This window comes from Natrix helvetica, assembly GCF_964273705.1.
Source record: "Natrix helvetica genome assembly, chromosome: Z".
NCBI lineage: Eukaryota > Metazoa > Chordata > Lepidosauria > Squamata > Natricidae > Natrix > Natrix helvetica.
This window is the reverse complement of record NC_138554.1, coordinates 73,101,020-73,126,461: the sequence shown is the minus strand read 5'-3', so window position 1 is coordinate 73,126,461 and position 25,442 is coordinate 73,101,020. Positions and strand designations below refer to the sequence as shown.

General features: G+C 40.5%; 1 protein-coding gene across 1 annotated transcript in view; it reads left to right on the top strand.

Annotated features, from left to right (window-relative positions):
- EPDR1 (ependymin related 1) overlaps positions 1-25,068 on the top strand; it is a 119,137-nt gene extending 94,069 nt beyond the window's left edge. The window contains exons 4-5 of the transcript XR_014173563.1: positions 24,874-24,939; positions 25,039-25,068. The gene's annotated coding sequence lies outside the window, so the exon portion shown is untranslated. The remainder of the gene's footprint in view (positions 1-24,873; positions 24,940-25,038) is intronic.
- The last annotated feature ends 374 nt before the right edge of the window (positions 25,069-25,442 follow it).

Sequence of the window (25,442 nt, the reverse complement as noted above, 5' to 3'; positions counted from 1 at the left end):
CTCTAATTTCAAATGTAAGTTTGCTCATTTCAGCACAGTCCATTATTTTCTGAATGATTTCTTCCTCTGTTGGTAATTTCTCATTTTTCCAATTTTTGGCAAATACAATTCTAGCAGCTGTTAATACATTTATAATCAAATATTTCAAGTCCTTGTTGTATGTTTCTGGTATTATTCCCAATAAAAAGAGTTCTGGTTTTAAGTCTATATGTTTATGTATCATTTTCTCCAACCACCTGTGTATTTTAGTCCAGTATCTTTTAGCTTCAGAACAAGTCCACCACATGTGGTAAAATGTGCCCGGTGTCTGATGACATTTCTAGCATTTTTCAGATTTATTCTTAGACATTCTTGCTATTCTCGATGGGGATAAGTGCCACCTTTAAAACATCTTACACAAATTCTCTTTATATGCAGTTGACGTTGTCATTTTATAGTTTTGAGTCCTTTGTGCACCCTCAAGGTAATTGTAACTAAGATGTCTCCAATCCAAAAGACAAGAATTTTAAAGCGTTCAAAGAAAGAAAAGAGTAAACTGGCAGAAATTGCCTTTGCTCAGTTAGTTGGGCCCAGAAAACTAAGTGAAGATGGGGGGAGTCTTTACTTTGTGTCTGTTTGGCCAGCAGAAACAGAGTAAAGAGAAGGTTTTTTTCCTTCCTTCCTTCCCTATATCTTAAAGTAACAACACAGGAAATGTTTTAAGTTCATTTGCAGGAAGAGTTTCGTCCTTGCATTTATTGTGTGTTTAAATTATTTTACCTGTTCATTTCTGTCCTGAAGCATGTGAATCCAGACCCCATTTCTCATCTGTGATATCCCCATAATGTTTATCTGTTTAGTAACTGATGGTTTTATTTTTCAAACTCTGCCTGCAAGCTATCTACCCCCCATGCCCCTCCCTTACCTCTAATCCTCCAACAATGCCTTTTCTGTGGGGGAGGGAACCTTGTTCTCATGTCTTCCAGCCCTGGAAGATTGTACTCTTCAGGTGAGTATAGATTTTGTTTTCCTTTTGGGGGGAGGAGGAGAGTGTTGCCTTGTGTGTGCATGTATGAGATGAAGGAAATTCCTACTAAAGGTTTGCCTTCAACCTGAGTAAAAAAAAACCTTTGCACATTTATCTGGCCAACCTACTCTCTTGGTCCTAAAGTAGAAACCTGGCCTCCAGAAGACAGTTTTGATTTAGATTTTGTCAACAAAATTGCTGATTTCTGGCCACCATCAGATGAATCAAGAGCCCCACCCAGATGCAAACGATGTGTTAATGAAAGTCTCCATACAGCTGGACCTTTAAAAATATGCCAGCATGTGCTGGGAGGTTCAACCTAGAAACCTGGCTGAATGCAAACAATGTGTGGACAAACATCTCTATACATTGTCTCTATACATCTTGATCTTTAAAAATATGCCCCCACTCGCTGGGAGATCAAGATAGAAGAATTTGGATCTTTAAAAATTAGCCAGCGCTGCTGGCAGATCCAAATTAGAAATGAACACCCCAGGGTGTTAAGGAGACAGGTATTAACAATCTAGTGCTTAAGGAGATAGAACAACGGGCGTAACTCCAAGCAAAAGTAAGAAATTTATCAAGTAATAAAAAGGTAAAGCCTGTCTGAATGGGAAGACCTAGGTCAGTGGTCGGCAAGCTGTGGCTCGCGAGCCACATGCGGCTCTTTACACCCTTTAATGCGGCTCTTCTGTGTGCTGGGCGCCCGCTCCCCTCCCTCCTCTCGGGCTTTGGAGGGAAGCTTCTGCAAAAGCCCGGGCGAGTGACAACAAGTTCCCGCCGTTACGAAGTCTCCGAGGCTGTAATTTTCTGAGCTGTGCGCGCGTGCCTGTTTTCCACGGCGTGGAGCAGTGGCGAGCGATGATTCCAGAGGCCATCAGTGGAGGGGCAGGGTCCCCCCTCGCGTTCCTCATCTTCCCGGATGGCCCCCGGAATCATCGCTCGCCGCACAGAATCTCGCCGCTGCTCTACGCCGTGGAAAACAGGCGCGCGTGCACAGCTCAGAAAATTACAGCCTCCGAGACTTCGTAACGGCGGGAACTTGTTGTCACTCGCCCGGGCTTTTGCAGAAGCTTCCCTCCGAAGCGTTCCTTGGGAGGAAGGGCCAGTTGGGAAAGGGGCTTTGCTCCTGTTCTGGGTTGTAAGCTTCCCTCCGAAGTCTTGGGATGTTCTGAGGAGCCCCCCAAGGAAAAACGCCACTGCCAGGTAGTTAAAAGTACCTCTCTGATTCTGTCAGACTCTGTCAGTCTCTCTCTGATTCCCTCTCTCACTCCCTCTCTCTGTTCCTCTCTCTGTCTGTCTGTCTGTCTCACTCACACACATACACACACACTGTGGTCACCTTGTTGAGTGTTCCAATCACATTTGAAACACTCAACAACTGGCCTGCATTTATGGTATTTTGCAGCATTCTGCAGTCATAGGACCTTTGCAAAATACCATAAATGCAGGCCAGTTGTTGAGTGTTTCAAATGTGATTGGAACACTCAACAAGGTGACCACAGTGTGTGTGTGTGTGAGAGAGAGTGAGACAGACAGACAGACAGACAGACAGACAGAGGAACAGAGAGAGGGAGTGAGGGAGGGAATCAGAGAGAGACTGACAGACACACACACACACAGACAGAGAGAGACAGAGGGGGGAGGGAGGGAGAGAAAGATAGACAGACAGAGAGAGAGACACACACAGAGTGAGTGATTAAGTGAATGAGTGAGAGACAGACACACCCACATACACAGAGTGACAGAGAGAGAGGAAGGGAGGGGAGAGAGACAGAGGGAGAGACAGAGACAGACACACACACACACACAGAGTGAGTGAGATGTTCACATTAGTGGTTGTGACTTTGTCAGTCATTGTCAGGATGTAATTTTCTCTACATTGTAAGGCAAATTTTACGGAATTTAACGTTATCGATAAATAATATCGTTCTAAAGTTTTTGTTTTATTAGTTGTGCTATTTGTATCCTCCCGACCTATGTGGATACTTGCATGCAGAATATTCTCAATAAAAACTTATTGAAACTAAAAACAGTGTACCATCCTATATATTTTCGGTTTTAAAAATGTGGCTCTCAAAATAAATTTCAATCGTGGTTTTGGCGAGATTTGGCTCAGTTGAAAAAAAAGGTTGCCCACCACTGACCTAGGTAATTGGACTAAAATTCTTAGGTGTGCATCTACACTAGTAACATGTAGAATTGAATGGCATTGAAATGATTGTGAAATGTTTGACCAGCTAGCAAAATAAATAAGCTTCTCAGCTTGGGCTTGAAGCTGTGGGGAAGGGAAGTGTAGTTAGGATTTAAACTGCTCTCTGAGTTTTCCCATGCTTGGAGAATGAGCCACATGTTTCCCAAGAAAAGAAAATTGAAGATTTAAAGGGACAGGACCTCCCCCAGGCTTGAAAGTGTTGTTCCATGGTATTTGCGCATGTATGTATGTGTGTGTAATCATTTCCAGACCTGGAGGGAAGTTGAGATCCTATAATAATAGAAAATGGAGCTCATTGGCTTATGTACAACTCCCTGAAATAATTGTAATAACTGCTTTGCATGAAGAAAGAATGAAATGGGATTTTTGTATGTGAAATTAATGATTGCAGTGCAAATGTGAGTTTGTTGATGGTAAAAGTTGGTATGAATGTACTTTGATTCCCTTTTATATAAAGAAACAGTAAGTTGCAAGGTTGTTTAATGGTATGTGTGTGTATGCATGTGTGTTATCATTTCCAAACCTGAAGGGAGGGTGAGATCCTCTAATAAAAGAAAATGAACCTTGGTGGCTTGTGAAAAAAGCTTCCTGAAATACTTATAATGATTGGTTGGCATAAGCAAGCATGAAGGTCTGCTTGCAGTATGAATGTGAGTATGTGTCCCTGATGCCCCAGGGAGTGATAAGTGAAGGGATCCAGAGACCTGTGATTGCCTGCGTGAATCCCCCCCCCTTCCTTCTGGGTTATTCTTTGGAGGGAAGCAGGAAAGGCAGAGAGAATGAGTGTCTGCTCATTTTTACCATGAGTGTGTGTGAATGCCTCTGGGCATCCCCCCTCCTTTTTCCCTCTTTCCTTTTGGGTCATTAAAGGGGGCTGAAGTTTTTCTGCTCACTTTAACCATTTTTTTTCTCTCTCTTCTGAGAAATTTAAAGTAAATGGGTGTTCTGCTCCTGCACCTTTACCTTTTACTGTTGTGATCTTTCATCTGCATATAAAAGTTATGCAGTTACATTTCTTTTGTCTGCTCTGAATACAATTTTGATTTTTTTTTCTGGAAATTTTTTAGATTTAAAATGCTTAATTAAACCTATAGAAAGAAATGATTTTGAGATATTTTGCTTACATTTGTAAATGTTTTAACATACTTAATGAGATTCCATCTGAATGGAATCTGATATTTTGGAGTGTTGACTCAAAGTACCTCTTTTTAAATTGCAATTTGTTTTGAAGCTGTTCTTCTTCCCTCCCTCTTTTACGCCTGAGTGCATTTTTAAATGCTTATGAGTCAAGGTGTTCTACCCTATGATATTTTGTTTGTTTGTTTGTTTGCAACACAAGTTGTCCCTTTTGGAAATTTATTCATCTGACTGCAAAAGTGTTTCAATCATAGAGGCAGTGGGAATGTCATGTTCCGTGAAATTTACATTGTCTGCCTTCTGAAATAATGTTTGGATTTCCACACTTGGACAGAATGGGGGAAATTCCACAACATGAGACTAAAGATATATCTGTAAAGAACTATATACTTGGCCTCTCTCCTTCTTCTTCACCTCAGAAACAAAGGACTGCTAGCTCAAACCATAACTCTCAAATTTGCTGCTGGTGATTGCCTCCTGATAAAACCTGACATGAGGGAAACAATTTAGCCAAGCCTGGGACAGACTATCAAGACTGACTGACCACTCTTACCAGCAAGCTAAGCTTAGTACCATCCAGCAGATATGAAAGAATGGCCCCTGAGATGGAGAAGTAAAGACCAAAAGACTCTCTTCTATCCCCAGAAGACAGCTATAAAGACTACGGGGGAGGGTGAAAATTGATTGTAAAGTTTTCTTTCTTTGGCTCCTTCACAGAAATTCATTGTAAGGTTTTCTTTCCTGTCTCATTTATATTGTAATCAGTTTAATGTATTCATGTAAGAATTGTATTGGAGAATGGCTAGCACAGCAAGTTCTGAACATCTTAGATTTCTATCTAGTGGGAGGAAAGTTTGTCCAAAATGTCTGTATTTTCTATATTGTAGAAGCAGCTACACACACACACAAACACACAGAAAGAAAGGAGAGAGAGAGAGAGAGAGAGAGAGAGAGGCCCCATTCAGAATTAAATTGAAACTATCTCCTTGATTTACCTCCACACAAAGCTTCTCTTGACAGAAAAGCCTAAGCAGTGATATCTCCCTGTTAATTCCATGGGGGAGGGTCAATTTCCCTCAGGCAATTCCCCCACTTGAAGAGTAGCAGAAAGGATCTTCAAAACCTGAGCCGTGAATAAGAGCTAGGGCAAGTTCAAGAACCATCCCTTCGAAATGGGCTGCCTGTAACTTAAAAGAAAAGCATGGCTGCGAAGAATTTTGGAATTTCTGCTTGCTTGAAACCTGTCTGGAAGCTCACAGAAAGTGATATCTGATACTAATTGGCATGGAAAATTGGATATTGTAAATTTCTTTCCAGAAATTGTGCCTTGGTTGCTAGACCTTCATGGTTGAAAGCTCTCTGGGAGCCACTGAAGGGATCCTTCTGCTGTCTCTCTCAATGCCTTTCCATCAGAAAAATTAAGTCTCCCTGATCTGACAAATTTTTATCTTTTGTCAAGAACATGTGCATTCCACACACATGTTTTGAAAAAAAAGGAGGGATTGTGGAAAGTTATCACCCAGCCCTCTCCCAGAAAAATGAAATATCCTAGGAAATATTGAAAAGGCAAAATATTATATTTTCCTGGATGTGAAAAAGGGAGAAACACATTTTAAACACAAAGTAAATTCCTGCAGCTTCCTGCCCATCCCCACTTTGTCAATGGGCCATTAAGAAGGCCAAGCTAGTCCACTTTACATAATAAAGAGTTCTCCCCATCAGTTCCAGGGGGATGGGATTAAGGCATGATAATATTGGCACTTTACTCAACTGACCACATGGCATCTGAGAACTCTGAGAATTCAACCAAACCTGGACTCAGCCTAGAGAGTTGCCCCTGCATGGCCCCATGTGAGTCTGACAACCAATCAGAATACATTTCTTACACAGGAACAGGAAACAGAGAGGTGGGACTGAACAGGTTATAAAAAGCCTAGCAAGCCCCTCCCTCACCCCTTCTCTTCTTCTCCACCAACATTGAAGCATGTGATCACCTTTTCTGTTCAGGACTCAGGCCATATTATTATTATTATTATTATTATTATTAATAATAATAATAATAATAATAATAATAATAATAATAATAATAATAATATTTATTAATCCAATTTATAGGCCGCTCCCTCTCCACCAAGGGACTCGGGGCGGCGTACAATTCATTACACAACAAATAAATAACGAGGAGGAGATATACAAAAAACATTGTACAATACATAATAAATAAATAATCAATTAGTTAAGAACAACATAATGCAATTAAAAACAATTAAAATACCCAAAGTCAAACTTAATTTAAAATTTAAAAATTATCCAGGGGGATTAGAAAATATAGTTATAATTCAGGCCAGGCCGGCTAGTTGGAACAGGTGGGTCTTGAGTTTTGTGCGGAAGGAGCGGAGATCGGTAGCTGTCCTAATGTTGGGGGGGAGGTCATTCCAGAGGGCTGGGCCCATCACAGAGAAGGCCCTACCCCTCGGCGCCACCCTCTGGCATTGCTTAGTGGACGGCACCCGGAGAAGTCCCTCTCTGTGAGAGCGAATTGGTCGCAGGGATGTATGGGGCAGGATACGATCCCGCAAATAGCTAGGTCCTGTGCCATGGAGTGCTTTAAAGATAGTGATCAGCACCTTGAAATGCACCCGAAAGACTACAGGGAGCCAGTGCAGCTCGTGCAGGAGAGGTGTCACATGGGAGTACCTCGTACTCCCCATCACTGCCCGCGCAGCCACGTTCTGGACCAACTGCAGTCCTCAGGTGCATCTCAAGGGAAGCCCCATGTAAAGAGCATTACAGTAATCCAGACGAGACGTCACCAGCGCATAAGTGACTGTGCGAAGGGCATCCCGGTCCAATAGGGGGCGCAATTGGCGCACCAGGCGAACCTGGTGGAACACCCCCCTTGCCACGGCTGCCACATGGTCATCCATAGACAGCCGGGAATCTAGGAGGACGCCCAAATTGCGCGCCCGCTCCACGGGGGCCAGTTGGTCGCCCCCAATGGCCAGCAATGGAGTCAGCTGGTTGAACCGAGCGGCCGGTAGCCACAGCCACTCCGTCTTGGAGGGGTTGAGTTTAAGTCTGTTGTCTCCCATCCAGACCCGTACGGCTTCCAAACACCGGGACATCACGTCAACGGCCTCGTTGGGGTGGTTCGGGGTGGAAATGTACCGCTGAGTATCGTCAGCGTACAGATGGTATCCCACCCCAAAGCCATGGATGATCTCACCCAGCGGTTTCATATATGTGTTGAACAGGAGAGGCGAGAGGACCGACCCCTGTGGCACCCCACAAGTGAGTGGCCTCAGGGTCGACCTCTGCTCCCCTGCCAACACACATTGCATCCGGTCGGAGAGGTAGGAGCAGAACCACCGTAAAACAGTGCCCCTTACCCCCAGCCCCTATGGTCCTGTCCACCATTAAAACCATCTTTCCAAGCAGCCTCCATGTCTTCAGTGTCTTTTTCCCCACTTGGAGCCGAACCCAGAAGGACATTTCTTTCAACAGTCCCATAAAAGATTTTGTGAAAAGGAGGCAAAAATACAATTGTCATTTACTCTGCAGAAAGTGTGGGGATAAAATTGTGGCAAAAGGCAATTCAATCAGGCTGATTTCATCCTATGCAAAGCAATTTACTTTGTCATCTCTCCACCCAAAATTGAACATTTGCAGCTGTTCCTCAATTTCTCAGTGTTTTCATTTACAACAAACATTATCTCAACTCTCAAGGTCTACAGTTCTTTAAGTTTGCAAATCTATCTGAATTTTATGCATGTTCATTTCCTGGTGGTTACAAATGTTGAAATAGCTTGTGATGAAAATGTCTCTTTTATCCATCTCTTGTCTCTGCCTTGCCTGCAAACTTCTTTAGTGAAAAATCAAATCAAATTCCCATCTCTAGTTTTTATGTCTATTTACCCTTCACATTCTTATTCAGGTTAGTCATTTTCAAAAACATTTGTACAGTCAATTTTTATTTGGGAAGGTACTTTAAAAATTGATATAGTGTATGCTTTTTTTTCCAGAAAAAATGACTATATCAGTGATGGCTAACATTTTCCAGACTGAGTGCCCAAAGCGTGTGCACATCTCCCCACACTTCCCCACACATCTTATTTTTGGACAGCATAGTGACTCAGTGGTTAAGGCGCTGGGCTTGTTGGTTGGAAATCTGACAGTTCAGGTTCGGGACCTGAGCTCCATGCAATAGGGAGAGCTCCCATCCTTCCCTCAGCTCCTGCCAACCTAGCCATTTGAAAACAAGAAGAGACCTGAAGACCAGCTGGCTGGTGGGAGGCACACGCACATACACGGCAGAGTTGAAGTGGGGCAATGGCTTGCATGCCATCAGAGAGGGATGTGTGTGCCACCTCTGGCAGGCATGCCATAGGTTCGCCATCATGGGAGTATATAATGACTTTCAATGTGTAATGACATTTTTAATGTGCTAAACATTTTTCAGTTCAAAGGACTTAAAATTTCTAGAAAATCGCAAAATAAATATTCCCAAGATTAAAAGTTAAGGAAATTAATCTTTATGCAGCTATGCTGTCTTTTTTTTAATGACTATTTTGTGTGGAATTATAAAGATGAAAGAGACAGTGGACAAATTCAGGTGATTATATATGGAAGACAACAATAACTATATTCTTCGTTCCATCATGTTCTAAGATCCCAGAAGTTTCTCCGAACCACTGAGATGCCAAAGAGGGTGAGACTTGAGACAAGGCTTGTAAAACAAACAGCTTTTTATTCTTTGGCCAAACCCAAAAGAGCTGGGTGATACTATTTCCAAAACACAGACAAAAGTATGTAAGGAATAGCCACACCAGTGGTTGGTTGCTAATTTTATTACTACCTATTCGGGCACACACACATGTTCGCACATGCGTGCATTGCTTCTGCGCATCACAGAAGTGTCCGGGCAGGTGGGTGGAGCTTCCCACCACCACTATTACTGGTTCGCCCAATCTGGGCTGAACTGGGAGCAACCCACCTCTGAACCACATCCCTGTGAGAGTGGCTCAGAGTATTATATACATTTTATGTGATTAGAAACAAAGTTTACCCAATCAGAGACAAAGGTTTGTTACCAATGTGGTCTTTAAAGCGTTCTTTGTTCAGGCTCCTGTCTCGGTCCACCTTATCTATGGAGCATTCCAATAGCCTTGTTTAGGGGCGGTTTCCATCCCTGACCAAGTTATTTATTCAGCAAAATGCTTTCAGGATTCAAAAGTTATGAGGCAGGAAAAATCCCTATTCTGGTTGTTTTATCTATAGGGCCTGATATTCCTGGGTAACAGTTTCTTCTATATTTTCAAGGCTGTGGCTAGCTTTGAAGCCAAGAATAGAAGTGAGACACATAAGCAAGATAACAAACTTTGTACTAATACTAACCAGTATCAAGGCTACAATAGCTAGAATTAGTTCCTAACAACTAATTTCTGACAGTATTCAATAATATAAGCAGAAGCCAATAATAAAGCTTAATTCCTAATGATATCTAGCAGTATATCATATCAGAAGCAAACAGCAAATATTGGTTTGATCACTATGTTCCTTCAATGTAAATATAATGGAAGAGTATAATATAATAAAGGCTCTATTTGAAGAAATTTTGACTAAAATGCACAAATAACTGTATAATAAATCCTTTGAATGGAAGCGGGTATATCTGTAAATACTAGATTACAAAGTGACTAGGAAGAGTCATGGGGTGCAATGGTTAGAATGCAGTACTGCAGGCCAACTCACTGCTCACACCAGAAGTTCAATTTTTTTTATTTAACTTTTTAATTAATTTATCGAAGTATAAAATACAAAGGGAAAAAAACCACGGAAAAGTAAGAAGGGGGGGAAGGGGGTATAGTGTAAAGGGAGGGGAAAAAAGAAAAAGTTCCATTCTAAGTGGCTCAAGTTGACTCAGTCTTCTACCCTTCCAAGTCAGTAAAATGAGGACCCAGACTGTTGGGGGAAATATGCTGACTCTGTAAACCGCTTAGAGAGGGCTGTAAAGCACTAGGAAGTGGTAAATAAGTCTACGTGCTATTGCTATTGCTTTGCTAAGCTTCATCTCTCAATAAAAAATCAGTAAAGACAATAGTGTATCAAACTTAATTTCATTGAGAGCCGCATTAGCATTATGGTTGCCCTCAAAGGGCCAGTTGCATGTAAGACTATGACGACTCACAGCAGCCAGGTGGGCATGGCTGGGTAGGCGTGGCTGGGTGGTTACAGCCAAGTTGCGATGATTGAGTGGGCATGGATGGGTGGGCCTAGCCGACTTGACAGTGCTTTGCGGGAGGGCAAAGTTGGGTGCAGCTTGACTTGACATCAGATAACTTGATATGGGACCATTTGGTGCCCCACAAGCTCCTTGCCTCCCCAAACTGCTGGCAGCCAAGCACAAACATGCATGCACGCACAAGCGTGCGCGCGCACGCGCCCACACACACACATCACATTCTAAGTTTGCGAACTTTTATCCACAGAGGAAGGAGAGGACCTTCTCCCCAAACCCAGGCATGATTGGCAGTTTGCAGATGTGGATAAATGTCTCCAAACTTGGAATGGTGTGTGTGTAAATGTTGTGTGTGTGTTATGTGTGTGTGTGTGCACAGAATGCCAAAGGAGACGTTCTTCTCCCAATCTCAGACATCATTGATGTTTCCCTGTCTGGTGTCCTTTCCTAGCCAAGCAGGAGGCAGAAGCTGACACTGCTGCATGTGGGAGTGTGTAGGAGAAAGTTTGCATAAACTAGTTTCCTCTGAGTCCAACTTCTGCCTTGACAGATCTTTGGAGATCAAGAGAAGGCAGGGGAGCAGCATTCCCGGTCCTGTATGACGGAGGTTGACCCTTCTTGAAAGGGAATCCCCATTTACAATTGTGTGGTATGGATGCTGGCTTGTTGAGGCAGCCTTCCTTACACAGCTTCCCCGTTACCCCCTCCTCCTCTCCAGAGATCTGTCAAGGTAGAAGTTGGATTTGGAGGAAACTACTCCCTGCAAACTTTCTTCTCTGCACTTCCACACACGGAAGCATTGACTTCTGCCTCCTGGCTTGGAGGGAGGATCCAGAGGTCTACAGTGGAGGAAGGTGAGACCAGGGTGAGTGACTAAGCCTCGTTCACCAGAGGAGCCTCGCCATCCCTCTCAGGCCATGCATTGGACCCCTGGACGGTGGCATGGGATGCCCGGAGCTCAGCCCAGCCCTTGAAATCCTGGGGCACCAGGACCCACAGCTCAGTCCAGCCCCACTTCCCCAAGGGGGCTCCCGGCCATTCTTATCTCTGTGAGGATGTGCTGCTGAGGCCATTCTCCTTGGCCAGGTTGCTCATGGTGGGCGTTGGAGGGCAAAGTGCATTGGTCAAAAGGGGCCCCACTCTCTCTCCATGTGAGGAGACCCAGTATTATAAGCAAAGCATCCTCACAATAGGATGGGAGACCATCCCAGGAGAAGGGGGCAAGGTGATGGCAAGAGGGCAGCAGGGCTGTTGATGGACAGTGCTAAGGCAGAATTTCTATCACCCCCTCCCATCCTCTCATTCCAATCATCCTTCCCCCTTCCTTCCTTCCTGGGAGGTTCTATCCTGGTGAAATGGAAATGGTTATTGGTTGTGGGCCATGGAGGTGGCAGAGTCACTGGTGGCTGGTATGGCGTTGCTGCTGTGCACTTTTTATTAGCCACCCAGGCTGGAACTCTGTCAGTGAGCATTTCCCTTTCACTGGGCTACCAGTCCCCACCTGCTCGCTACCTCCTCTGCATGCACCCACCTCATGGGGTAGGCCAGGGCTAAGACAGCAAGGGCCAGCTCCTTGCTGTCTCCAGGGCAGCCCCATGTTTCAGATCTAACTACATTACAGACCCGATCTAGCCCACAAGCCTTGAGTTTGAGATGTCTGGTGTAGATTCTCCTTTGCAATGAAAAGGTATAATTTTCATAGGAAACTAGCTTAGGAAGAGAGGATTAAAACCATTTTTGCAGAGACCATGTTCCTAATTCTTTCAGTTGCTTCTTGGAAAATAAAATACATACGATCACATATCCATATATCTAATACAATTCATAATTCTAACTAACTTGAGAAGCATTGGGAGTGATGCCATTATTATACATTATTTTTCAATTGAAATATTGTACAGTTAGTGAAGTCAATGCTTGCTTGAACACGAATTTGAAGCTATAGTTGTCAGGGTTCCAAGTAATAGCCCAGATGAAATCAAAACTCCAAGGCAGTGTTCCTCAATGTATAGTGTCAGGCCTGCAGTCATATTCCTTTCTGGATCTTTGGCCTGCCACACTCTCTTTCATTTTATTATGCTGTTTATTAGTGGGGAATCGGGAGAGGGAATAGTAAGGAGTAAAATGTGTTGTTGTTAAAATAAAATTCCTTTCTAGAAGCCAAGGTCATATTTTGTCTCTACACTTCTGCACTGACCGGAACTGGATGGGTGAATTGCCAGCATGGCAGTGGAAGATTGGACCATGTAATGGACTTGTGAGTGTGGGAGCAAGATCATGAACTTTCAACTGGGTGGAGAAAACTGGGAAGATTTCAGATTCGAATTTTCATAGATGTAACAACATGACTCTCTTAATAAATTGGAACTTAGAGCAATACTTTGCCTTGGACTCTGATTTAATTTTGGATGTTATTTGGAACGCTGACATATATACCTATTAGCCATGTCATATTGGTACAGCTGGTGAAAACCCGACTCTGAAGTTCCCCGGATTTTCTCCACCCAGTTCAAAATCTAAAGTTCTTCCCCCCATTACACACCGCCACCATCATATGCCCCAAATCAAGTCCCTCTCCTCATCCAGATGTCTCCCATCCACACCCCTCCAGGTGCTGGTGAGAGTGTCCTTGGTTCCCAGAAGAAAGAATATTATTTTGGCAACATATTCCCCCAGCTATCCTTACTCCCCCTCCCTTTCCCACAGCTCCATCCATCCTCACTGTGGCAATGTGCCAATGTGGAGCTATAGCCTGAAATGGCCAGGTGCCCAGAGACACATGAGCCACCCCCTGGGGCATGGGGCCGACGGAATGCCATGGCCAGAGCAGAGAGGATCTGGGTGCGCAGTTAGTGTTGACAGTCTCAGCAGCTCTAGGGCTGGGCTCAGACAGGGCAGAATAGGAAAGAAGTCTCAGATGCCTCTTGGGTATGGGAACTCCCGACCCTTCCTGTTTTCCAGGGCAATTGGTGGTGTAGCAGCAAGTGGGAGGCTTGTGTGTGGCCGGAGTTTGAGGATGAGGCCGAGCAAGCAGGAGCCATGATGTAGCAATGACAAAGACCAGCTAGGCTGCCTTGCCACATTCCCACCATTTGTCTTTGCTTGCCTGCAGCCACCATGACTGGAATGGGGCGGGTGGGCAGGCAGCCACCCACTGCATCTGATGGATTATGTGCCTCCCCCCGCTGTGCCTCTACCTATGCCTTAAAGAGTTGGCCTGATGGCCGTGGCACCTATACCCACCTGCATTGCCTGGGCTGCAAGGCCCCAAAGTGCACAAGTGTGGTGCACATGGAGCAGGGCTGAACGCAACTTATTGGATGGCCTGGCACACATTCAGCTGGGCGTTGATTCCAGTCAATGAGCAGCCAACGGGTCAATGAGCTGAAGCTGCTGTTGGGCACTGTCAGCCCCCATGCACTCACTGCCTCCTGTGCGCACCAAGGGGAACATCTGGCCAGGCTGGGCCATTGCCAAAGTGGTGGGGGCTTTCCCCTTGCCATCTCCAGGTCTGCCCCATGGGTCAGATCTAAACCTAGAACTCCTTATATTCTGTAGAAAAGGCAGGATATAAATTTAGTACAATGATACATTTTTTTTAAAATGATGGTAACATCTGGTGAAGAGCTATCAATCTGTACAATATCAACTTTTTTTTTCAATGCAATGAAGTGCTGCCAAGTCAGATTTGCAGGATTAATGAAATTCAATAGACTGTTCAGAAGATTCAAGTCACCATTTGGATGTCAACAACCCTTGTATTTAACTTACAAAATGTTTAATTTTAGATTAAGGAGCAGTAATTTTCTTTGTTGTTTTTAACATTAGGCTCTGAAAATTACTCAGCAGGGTTACTCATAAAAGACAGTGTCAAATAAAATGACTTGTCTTTTTAAAAGCAATTTTGATAAAATCAGGTTTGATTTCCTGATGCTATCCTTGGCTGGGGGTAGGGCTCTCTTATTTTTATGCTCCAGGTGCATGCCTATTGTACAAGGGTTTTGAGCAGCTTTATCCAATTATTCCATTTTATAAAACTGTTGGAATACTCACTCTGTTCTCATGGACAGCCACTGAAAATGCCAGACAGCAAGTTCTTCAAACTTTAACCTTAATGGTGGAAAAACCTTTCCCTGTACAGGGTGACATATGTGGAAAATCTCTGTGCTATTACTATCCTAGTGTTTTGCTTATAAAAAGATACAACAGGTAATTTAAATAAAGAATAGACAAGTTTTCATGTTCCTCTGGCAACTTTGTTGCCCAGTGATGGCATATAGATGATACTTGTGAAGCCTCAAATTTTCTATTAGTTTATCAGAATATAAAATACAAAGGAAAATAAAATAATGGGATACAAGGGTAGGAAAAGGGGGAATAGAATGGGAAAAAAGAAAATAAAAAAGTGTTAACTTGTGATTCTTTTTAGCACAGTAGAAGGTAATAACATTGCAACCTCAACTTTTACTTTTACACAGTAGCATATACAATGTTTTCCATATTTTTCTATTCCTATAACAACGTACCTATCTAATCAGCAAAACCAAAATCAAAGATTCATTTTCTTCGTCACAAGCAGAAAATCTGAAGCAGTTTCCAAATAGGAACAAAATTAAGTGTTCCTTTCTTTAAATAAGAGCAATCAATTTAATCATCTCTACTTTTTTCCTTGTCGTGGAAAATAATGTATATTTCTGTTTTCACAATTTTATTAATATAAATCTTTATAGTTTATAAAGATTAATATTAATAAAATTCACATATTCTTTCAGATTCTTTAAAGGGAAAAAATAAACTTTGTGTAAATATTATTGAAACAAAACCCTGGCATTACTGAGTGGCCCTGGGTTTGTGGTTTGTTGGCTCAGGGAGAATTGACACCTCTGGTCTTGGATGGGGTGGCACTACCCCAAACAGACTCTGTGTGTAATCTGGGGGTTCTCCTGGACTCATTCCCTTGCTTGAAGAGCAGGTGGCGGTTGTGGCCAGGAGGGCCTTTGCGCAGCTGCAGATTGTGCACCAGTTACGCCCTTTCCTGCATCAACAATCTCAACTTACAGTCACTCATGTCCTAGTCACTTCCTGTTTTGACTATTGCAATGTGCTCTACATGGGGCTGCAGTTGAAGAGCATCTGGGAGCTCCAGTTGGTGCAAAATGCAGTGGCTCTCATGGTTTTGTGCAGATCCCAGTGTGCACAAATATCACCTCTCATGCAGGAACTGCATTGGCTCCTGATTTGCTTCCAGGGGCAATTCAAGATGCTGGTTTTTCTCCATGATGGCTCACATGAGCCATTTAATGGGTTCCATCCCGCTCTGGGTTCCCCAGGCCTGCTGGATGGTTCTGCCAGCAGGCCTGGGGAACCCAGAGCGGGATGGAACCCATTAAATGGCTCATGTGAGGTGCTGTCACAGGGATGGGGGGGGCGGGGGGTGTTGTTATTATATTATTTATTGTATGACTTATTTCTTTTATTATTTTTATATGAGGTTTTATATTCTGTGAGCCGCCTTGAGCCGCCATGTGCAAATGGGCGGCAATATAAATTGCATAAATAAATAAAGTGAATTTTAAATTAGTTTAAATATATGTTAAGAGGAAGTTAAAAATAGAGGTACTAGAATTTGATTTTAGAAATATTTTAAAAGAAAAGTTTAGCTTTAAAATGGATGTTTAAGATACTTATTCAAACATGTAAAGATGCATTACAAATGTATAATAGCCTCATTCCTATCTCATGCAGCTATTCCACAGAATCATACACACACCTACATATAGAGCATAAGCAAGGTACAAGTGAGGATGTTGGTCTCTCTCTTCATGACACTTTCAGATAATTGGATTTGGTTTCTCATGAGTACCAGCAAATCAGCAATTGTGTCCCGATGTTCTCCAGGATCCTGTTAATTAATTGATGGTAGATTTTTAGGGAGTGGTATTTTGCTGGGAACGTTGGCTAAAATATAGCATTCTGTAGAAATCTACTAATTGATTGATTGAAATGGGGCAGAAGGAGGGCAACAACATTTATTTTGAACACACCTGTATTAGGGGAGAATATACTATAATAAAAAATTTCCTCTTTCAAGAAACTCCTCCTCTATAATAGTCCTCTGTACTATTAGAACAGTTGTCCAGATTTTGGTTCACAAACAGATTTTTCTGTGTTCCTTTTTTGCCCCACCTCATTTTCCTATTTTAACATAACTAATCTTTCTTACTTCTATCACCTTCATCATCTAGGTCCCTTTGTTCCCCTTCCTTTCTGATATGATCACTGTAGCCATTTCCTCATTTATCACCTTCTTCACCCCATCATCTGTCTTTCATTTTACTTCTACTACTATTAAATTTTGAATTTTGTAACTTTACAAGCCAATATCGTTTAAGTGTAAGAGTTTCTGTAACCCTTTGCTTTGGTGTTCTTAATCAGAAGCAGTGAATTGTGACCATCCTGACCTTTCACTTGCTTTCTAGTTTTCATTGGCATTCTTCTTTGCAACCTAAAACCAAGCCTTCAAGATGTTATGCTGCAGAACACAGAAACCTTACTAGCTATTCTTTCAGATCTCTCCACAAGGAGAAAATACTTGCATGATTTTAAAATACCACATTTTAAACATGTTTCAAATTGTATCACAATTATATGGCAGACAGAATGAGAAAGAATAGCATGTGGTTGTGTTTGTAGGTCAGAAAAAGCTCGATATAAGGAGGCAGGAGTTTTTTTCCCTTTCCCATCAGTTGTACAAGCTGATTAAATGTAGCAAAAATGTAGAAACCTTTCTTTCTTGTCTTATATGTCTAACACTCAAAAAACCTGAATGCTTAATATGGCTAAAATGTACAAAAGAGCTGATAATCAGTTAGAGCTGATTTTGATACTCTTTTAAGATTCTGAGCTGAGATATGGATATGGACAGTAAAAGAGTTTCTAGTTCCTTCCACCTCAGTCTTTAAATACTCCAGGTGGACTTCTTTTCATGGAGAAAAACAGTGGTCCAACATGATGAAAAAGCAACAAATCTTATCTACCTATTTTTCTACAATTCTTTGAGTCCATATTAGAACACACATCTACTGTTATAGGACACCACTATTACCAAATACATATAAAACATATTCAAATGAAATAATGTGATTATACAGCTAAAACATCACCTTAAGATTGTATCTTTTTGAGTTTGTGCAGCAAATTGACTGTTTCCCCAACAAACCTAACCTTAACCTTCAACAAAAAGGGCACTAACAATAACCTGGAATGGAAGCCCCAAACCCTTTCTTCTAAAATAAAACTGATTTAAACAGAATTAGACCATTTTTTATTGGCAGCTTCATTCTAGGTTTTACTTCAAATAATATAAAATCAAATAAACTAATAGATGATCCATATTTTGTTTCTACTTCTCCCAGTTCTGCCTGTGCATGGTAATTGCTTAAATTGCAGATATCAGAAATGCACATACAGCTGTTAGGATTCCTAAGTCCAAAAAGCAAAAACAACAACAAAAACCCTGTTAAATGCAGCCTGTGGCTGTAAGCTGCACTTTTCAACATTACACAGAATTTTGACATAATTTAATTACAAGTCCTTGCAATGTGTTAACTGTGAATTACCAAATGCTAACAATCAACTAAGGGAACTAGTTTAATGTAGTGTTAGGGCACCAGACTAGAACTGAGAGACCATGAATGCTAGTTCTGTCTTAGACATAAAGCCAGTTGGGTGACTGTGGACCAGTAATTGTCTCTCAGCCCTTGGATGAAGGTTGTGGAAAACTGCTTCTAAAATTTTTGCCAAGAAATCCAGGGACTACTCCAAGCAGTGGCAGGAGTAAATACTGACTTGAAAGCAGCCTTCTCCAAAAAACAAAAACACCCCCCTCTTAAATGAAAATTAAAAATGCAGGTGATGCAAGCATTTAAAAAAAAAACCACCCTAAATACTTTTTAGTCTTGCTTTATAAAGTGCTGCCTATAAGAATATCTCAGAGTCAACTGCATATTTAAGATATCAGCAACAATTTTCATTCCTACTATATTGATAGACTGTTCTGACTTTTGGAGAAGCAGTGGTAGATGAAGACAGCTTTGGTTTTTGTGGAACTAACGACTGTGATGGAATGAGGAACTGGTGTATGTACTGGCACCTCTTCAGATAAAGGAGAGGACTTGGAATCCCTCATTAGTGCTCCTTATAGATGATTCCCACAAGCAGACTGTAAAAGAGCAGTCTCTATTGGGTTTTAGAGTTCTGGAAGCCAAAGGAAAGTCAGCTTTTAGCCTTCAAAGAAACACTGGGTTTACTCTCTCTCTTTCTTCATCACTTCGGCAATTTGCTTGTTAACTGTTTTTAACAGTTGAAAACCTTCAGAACAAGTTTCATTGCAGTGTTGATTCTCCTTCAGTCCATAGTGAAAGAAATTTCATGTAAGTTTAAGAACTTTTTAAAAACCTATTCTGAAATAAACAGCAAAAGGGTGATTTCCAAATGGATTAAAAATAAAAAATTGAAATTAATTTTAAGAAGCCTTTGTCTGAGGATTGTTTAAAATCCTACTACTAATATATGAAGAGTTTGAATCTAAGTGCAAGAAATTTTCCTGTGAGAAAAATTTGGATTACAGAAAAACATGGGAAGAGGAGACTTTAAAGGCGGGACAACCAGAAAGAATTAAAGATTATAATTAAAAGAAAGCAGATCCACTAATATAGAATGGAGAAAAGTATTTTAACTGTAAGAATTCATGGATATATGGCAACAATGCACTTTGAAATTTCTCTTAATGTTATCTGGTATCCAAAAACTGGGCTCAAAATAGGGAATAGAATAGGGTACAACTGAGGGGTCCTTGGTGCTCTTTGAATTTGGTTGCCTTCTTGCAGATGTTTCATTACTCAAACTAGGTAACATCATCAGGGTACAAATTGAGAACCAGGCTCTTCTGGATATGGATTTTAAAATGATATAAGAATGATATAGAAAAAGATGTTCCACAGGACTTACAAATGCAACCAGCTGATGTCTTAATAATTAAAAGGACACATAAAAAATAAATCAAAATGTGACTTGGACAACTTTCATCCTGGATTTACAAAAGAAAAGTGTAATATTCATGATGGAGTTCCTGAGAAAAGAAAACAAGAAAATGAAATGAAATCAGTTTTTAGGACAATATTTAAAGAGAATAAGCATTAAAAAAATTTAAAAGCAAAATGAACTAATATGGTTGGCTATTTGAGATTTTGTGTGTGTGTGTGCATGCGTGTGTGTGCGCGCACACGCAGGCACACACACACACCTTTCCAGTATCTTTACGGAGTTTTTCTTGACAAGGACTGAATGACAAGCTTTTAAAGATGTGTTTCCAGATAAGGTATGGGAAGAAGGTTTTTGTTTTGTTTTGTATTGTATTTTCACAGAAAATAATAAGCTATGGTGTTAAAATTAAAGGACAGGATTGCAAATTGTCTTATTCGATTAAGGTTAAAATATATTTTATTTCTACTATGTGTTAAACTTATGAAGCAATTGTCAGGGTTCCAAGTAATACCCCCAACGAAAGATGACTCCAAGGCTTGAAGTTTCTCAAAATTTTATTAGATATCTCACATTGCCACATCTGGAAAAATCCAAATCTGAGAGTTGAGTTTTCCCAACCAAAAGAAAGTCAAAGATCCATTCCCTGCACATGGGGTGGGTTGCTGCTGGCATTACTGCTGGCATTACTGCCGGTTCGACACGCAAACAAAGGAAAATGTAACTGATTATTTGATTAAATGTAAAATATGTATGTTATTATTTCTGGTAACTATTAACAGACTTTTGTTGATAAAGAATGAACAATGGGCTTTATAATTTGTTTATAAACAAGGAATGAGATATGGGAAGAACAAATTTTTTGGTTGGATATTAGAGAGGGTGAAAAGCTACTGAAATTGTTATATTCGTCTTGATGAAGGGGAAGTATTTTCTTTGTAATATCACATATATCTCTTCATCTTTTTTTCTCGGTAACCTAATTTTTTCACTTTTTATATTTTTCATAATTTGTATTATTTTTTTTTATTCTTAACTTTCCCTCTCTAGTTTTATAGTTTATAGTTTTCATTTACATCTTCTCTGGATTTGAGTGAAATATTTTATAGTAATGTAATGAAATCATGTTACTCAATTTTATGAAAGTGCTGCAATGAAACATCATGGTTCATAGAACTATGTGAAGAGGACAGTCCACCAGTCTAGGAAATCTCAGAAGCATAGCAGTTCTGTGGAAAAACTGGAACATTTCCTTACATAATAATGTGCATTTCTGAAGGTAAAACTCTTGGTAGTGGTTTGCCATGGACAGACTCCTACTATTTTTTTTAATACTTTTGATTTTTAAGCTGTAACAACGGAACAAAATGTCTTGAGAAAAATTTAACTGCAAGCAAAAGTTACTTTTTTATAGCTTAGTGCTTAGACACCATCAGAAAGGAGTGATGTGGTTAGCATCACATATAATTGTCTTTGACCTCTGACCACTTTTCACTTCCTTGTTCTGTGGTGATATCAATTTGTATAGCAGTTTTTTAAAAAATCAAGAGATGAGCAAAATATTTTCATATTTCTGAACAAAGCAGAGTCAGCAGCAATCTTGTATTATATGTTTACCTCTTGTTCTATGGCTAGTGATAGAACAGAGAAGATGGAAATGTGTATTGGTGGTCACTGCTGTGGCAAATGCAACATATGGTTAATTTCATTAGTATAACAAGTTCAGCTAGTTTAATGATGCTCATTAAGATTTCACCATGATTCTTTTTAATTTATAGCTGTTTCATATGTCTGTTGAATTCACTTAACTCTACTTTGAGTATCTAATGTTGCCCACATACTCTACTAGGATATTTGCATGTGTGCATATATTATCCATAATTTTAAAGCATTTAAAATTTAAATCATTCTCTCTCCTTAATAAGCATAATAAACTACTTTTAGAATTTTGTAATGCAGAAACAGGTCAAAACATACCTTTATTACAAAGAACCACCCTGTAATAAACAAGCTTAGTTATTATGAAATTCTTCAGGATTCATGTAATTATAAGGAGCAACTTACTAAATTTTGTCATATTGAGAACTTCCTATTCAGATCTCAGTTTAATTTTAAAAAGTAGCCACAATTGCATTATTGGTATAATTTTCTTTTTTAAAGTTAATTTTTATTAAAGAATTTTTTGCAGAATAAAAATCAATACAAATTTAGAAAAAAGAAGTAAATAAAAGTGATAAGTAATTAAGAAAAGATAAAAGAAAAGTTATAAATGAGTGGGTCCGAATCTTCTTTATAGTAGATTTTCTTGTGCCTTTACATATTTTTATACAGTTCTCATTCTAATCAACAAACTTATAAATCCCAACTTCATTTTTGTTGTTTTCAGCAAAAAGTACATAAAAGATTACAGTCATTAACAAATGTAGTTATTGCTTTTCACTAATTAAACAAGTTAATTTTGCCATCTTGGCAAATTCTGTTATCTTCAATAACCATTTCTCCATTATGAGTATTTCAAAGTATTTCCGTCTTTGTACATATACTACTCTTGACATTTACAGAAATTTCCATTTTAGTTGTCTGTTTTGGTATTATTTTCTATGCAAGAACAAGGTGCAAAAATAATATTTTTTTATTCTTAATTCTTAGCATTTCAAGATAACAGAAATGAAGGCATTAATAGATTATTCAAGCTGTTTCTTAGGACTTGGGGAATGAAAATGATAGTGGTAGTTTAGATAGATGGTGCCAATTTAAAAACTGACTCTTATTTTGACAAATCTGTAAAGGTAATAAATGTGATGCCCACACTCCAAAATAGATCAGTAGAATAAATCTTCACTTGGAAATCTTCATGGCAGGTCCCTTATGATAATCTATTGATATTTGTGAAGCATTTTAATGCTTTCTCGGGTTAATTCAATTAAGCAACTTGACAGTGCAAGAGAGTTCATGACTTGGAAGATATAGCAACAAGGTCAGCCAATGGGAGCCGAAAAGATTTGAAGCCTAGGTGTGGCTTAGCTCTGTAGCTCTGAGTCTGTGCTGAGCTCTAAACTAGTCTGCTGCTCTGAAATGAACCTGAAACTGTTGTCTCCTCTGCCCTGTGTTTGCTTGTATTTGCTACCACGTTGGAAAACCTGCTTTTGGTGTTGTATATTTACTTCATGTGTTATATTATATATAAAGAGAAGTTAATGAATCTGGCTGAATCAGTTACCTGTGTGTGCTTTCTGGATGTGATTGCTGCAATAAACTCTGACAAAACTGCAAATCTTCTGGAGCTTTTATTTCATTTCTCTGCCTAAAGTGTTCAAATACAACAAATCACATTAGGTTTAGGTCAGAGGTGGGTTCCTACCAGTTCGCACTGGTTCAGTAGAACCGGTTGGTCAAATCTACCGAACCGGTTAGAAGAGGTGGACCCAGAAGTAAGTTCCAGAACGCCCTGCTTGGGCGTCCCTCGCTCACCATGCCCATTCCATCGCAGCTCACTCGTTCCCCTGCCCTTCTGCACTAAACAAGCCCAGCCCTTGGAGTCCAGCCAATCAGTGAGTGGGCTGGAGTCTTAAAAGCGTTTAAAAGCACGCCGCCAACGGCCAACATTCCTCTTTTTAAAAAAGTCCTTCTCCTTTGAAAAGAGTCTTTCTGTTCCCAAGCAGCTGTCACATTGCGCTTGCTGACCGGGTCCTCCCTTTGTTTCGTTTTGTTTCCCTTCGCCTTCCAGAAGCTTGCTGCTTCTGTCAGGTAAGCAACTAAGTGCGAGAGAGGGTGGCAGGGGCTAGCTTACACCAGCTCATGGCTTTCGTGAGAGAAGGCCTTCAGGCCTTCGCTCGTAAAAGCTGGAAGCTGGTGTATGCCACGTGGTCAAAAGGAGGTGGGCTGCGGCGGTGGCAGCAGTGGTGAGGGGGAGAGGCTAGCTTATGCCAGCTTGCGACTTTCATGAGGGAAGGCCTTCAGGACTTTGCTCGCGAAAGCCATGAGCTGGTGTACACTGCATGGCCAAAAGGAGGTGGGCTGCGGCGGTGGGGAGGGAGATGCTATATTATGCCAGCTTGCAGCTTTCGCAACGGAAGGCCTTCAGGCCTTTGCTCGTGAAACCCACGAGCTGGTGTATGCCGCGTGGCTGAAAGGAGGTTTCCTGCTACCCCCCGCCCCCTCCACCCCATCTCCAGTCTTGCTTGGCTGGCTAAGCCTGCCAGGCGGCGGGCCTACTGACCCGGTTGTCCCTTGTCCCTTCAGTTCAGCTTACCTGCTGCCTTGTTGCCGACAGCATCCATCGCATCAGAGAGCTGCTGATTCTGCCTGCTGATAAGTGACCTGGGTTTTTTTTCTTTTATGCTTTTAATGTTTTTTTAAAAGAATATTTTATTTATTGTATATATAATTTGTTAATCATTTTATTTAAAAGTATTGAATATAGAATTTTTAAAAATGGTTTATGTCAATTTATTGTTTGTAGAACCTTTTTAAAATTGTCTTAGACTATTTTTTAAAAATATGCTATCAACAATAAAGTGAAATAAACTGTTTAAAAATATTCTATACTCAATACATTTAAAAGTATTGTGTATAGAATATTTTTAATGGTTTTATTGTAACATATTATGTATGGAATATTTTTAATGGTTTCATTTCAAATTATTGTATGTGGAATCTTTTTTTAAATTGTCTTAGACTATTTTTAAAAATATGCTATCAACAATAAATTGAAATAAACCATTTAAAAATATTCTATACTCAATATGTTTAAAAGTATTGTGTATAGAATATTTTTAATGGTTTTATTGTAATTTATTGTATATGGAATATTTTTAATGGTTTTTAAGGACTTTTTATTATTTATAGAATATACTTTTTAAAATTATTTTAGGGAATTTTTATTTATTGTTTATAGAATATGTTTCTTACAAGAAATGTTATTCCTTTTTGCAAATGGTTTATTTGTGATGCAATATGTTGCTTTTAAGTGTGCAGGTTGGTGCATGGTTTATGTGTCTCAAAGTGGCTGCTTTTCTATGGGCAGGCCAGGTTGGTACAAGACAGCTTTGCCAGATTTTGTGTGTTTCTGTGTGATACCTGGTTGTTTAGATAATTGTGAGGTGGTTGCTGGTTCTGTGAGCTTCCTGGCACTGTCCTTTATAATTTCTTTATTGCTGGGTGTGCTGGGTTCATCCTTAATATAGTAAGTGCAAGCGATTAAAATCCTCCTTTCTGTGTCTCTTCTTTGTGCAGATTATTGGAGCAAGGGGGTGAGGTGGTGGTGCAGAAGATGGAGAAAAGGACAGTAATCTTCCCTCTGTAAGTAGCTGTCTTTATTGCTGGGTGTGCTGGGTTCATCCTTAATGTAGTAAGTGCAAGCGATAAAAGTCCTCCTTTCTGTGTCTCTTCTTTGTGCAGGTTATTGGAGCAAGGTGATAAGGTGGTGGTGCAGAAGATGGAGAAAAGGACAGTCATCTTCCATTTCTATTATTTTGTGTGTTTGTTTCATCCTAATGCAGTGCATGCGAGTAAAGTTCTCCTTTCTGTGTCTCTTCTTTGTGCAGGTTATTGGAGCAAGGTGGTGAGGTGGTGGTGCAGAAGATGGAGAAAAGGACAGTAATCTTCCCTCTGTAAGTAACTCTCTTTATTGTTTTGTGTGCTGGCTTCATCCTAATGCAGTGCAGACAGGATCTTATTTTCTTTTGACCCTCGAAATAAGCACTTGGCCTTATTTGAAGGAGGTGGTGAGTGTGGTCAACTCATGTCTGCTGCTGGGTTGCAATATTTTCAGGGAGGGATTATTTTGGGGGGAGGGATTATTT